This window comes from Photinus pyralis, unplaced genomic scaffold, assembly GCF_008802855.1.
Source record: "Photinus pyralis isolate 1611_PpyrPB1 unplaced genomic scaffold, Ppyr1.3 Ppyr1.4_unclustered_Scaffold4085, whole genome shotgun sequence".
Classification (NCBI taxonomy): domain Eukaryota; kingdom Metazoa; phylum Arthropoda; class Insecta; order Coleoptera; family Lampyridae; genus Photinus; species Photinus pyralis.
Genome location: NW_022171522.1, coordinates 204,673 through 206,455, shown reverse-complemented (window position 1 = coordinate 206,455; position 1,783 = coordinate 204,673).

Below are 1,783 nucleotides of genomic sequence, written 5' to 3'. Positions count from 1 at the left end.
TCTAAAGTCGTTGATGTTATATGTTAAGTTACCGTGTTTTATAAATATAATTACTAAGTTAGTTTACCATCCAAAGTTTGAATCTAGTTTTGTTAATATTGTATTTCATAGGTATTTCTAAATGGAACTTTATAATTAATTTAACACATAAGTGTTTTTAACCAAAATAATCGGTTTCCAATTTTGTATTTTGTTTGTATATGTAAATCAGAGATTTTGTTGGTTTGTTTATTCGAGTTAAGTTTTTTAAAATAAATAACATTAAATTCCTGTTCTCGATTTTTATTTGTATGTTAATTTTGTGTGAAAAGTGAATTCCTAATATGTTGAATACCAAAAAATCATGATCCTAGATCATGGCTAATTGGTCCCCCAAGAGCTATCCCGTTGCTCCTTTTCACGAAACAGAAGACGTGATAGATCAACATTTAGGAAGGTAACTAAGGCACAAATGGTGCTTATCATTCCTTCCAATAATTATTAGCTTCCAATATAAAAATGGCACAAATCAAATACTTTTTCCATACCTACTCGAGTCCTATACCAAAAAACTGCAAATAGAAAAAAAAATTGTTGTGTTGTTTTTTGTGGAATAAAGTCCTGAGCGATTTCGGTGTCGCCGGGGGAGAGAGTTGAAGATGCGGTTGTTGAGCTATATCTCGAAAATGGATGTAGTAAAAAATTTCCTTATAAAAATCGCATGCCATTTGGCATGGTCGGTTTTTATGTCCAATAGATCGGTTTGACCCCACAGCACTCCCTTCCCCCTCCCTGTGGAATCAATATGGCGGCCATTTAGGAAAAAAACTGTCACTGACTAAAAAATATATATATTTCAAGGATGGCATGCGGGTGATCGTTTAAGGATAATTTGAGGTCTCTGATTTCAAATCTGCGACAAAAAATCAAAATTCAAGCAATTTACACTCTAATTAGTCTTTTAAATATTATAAAAATACTTCCCGTTAATATATTTTTTTTGTTTTAATGTCGATCTAAATCAAAATAATTATTGGATAAATAATTAGAATTTTGATTTAAAAAAAACATTTTACTAATAAAAAGTAAAACCAAAAACACCAATAAACCACATTTTTGTCACAGAGTGACCCATATAATGCTTTTTAGAGGTGCCTCTGCAGAAGGTATCATCTACTAATGAGACGTTACTATTACTGTTTCGCTTTAAAATAGTTTCCTGAACAATTTTGGTATCCGCATCTCCTTTGGTTTGCGTTACTGCTATCTTTTCAATATGAAGTTTTGATATTAATGCCCTAATAAATTTTTTCTTATTGCGGGGATTATTGAATCCTTAACTGTAACATCAGCACAAGAACCTCGTTTCCGTCTTAATTGTTCCTGAGTTTTAGTCGTAATCGTTTTATAGCCATCAAAAATAATAGTGACTGTTTTACCATAATCATACTGAACATGTAACATATTGTAAAAGAATTTCTCCAAAAGTGGATGGAAACTGCCACACAACTTTATAAAGCAGATGCCATTTATCTACCACAAATATCATATCATCTGGAATTGAGTTTGAAGGAGGACACATTTTATCAAAATAGGAAATGTAATTCCGATTTATTTGTCTTTCTTATCGAACCGTTTTCAAAAATGGAAAGTGGATATGGTGACAATTCATATAATTAAAACAATCCCTTAAACTTTCTTCCGACGTGATCGCGCAACGGTTTAGCCATTCGATCTCGTAAATGGACCCATGTACAAAGCACAACAATACATATTTGTTAGTATTATTTTTTCAGTAATCAAA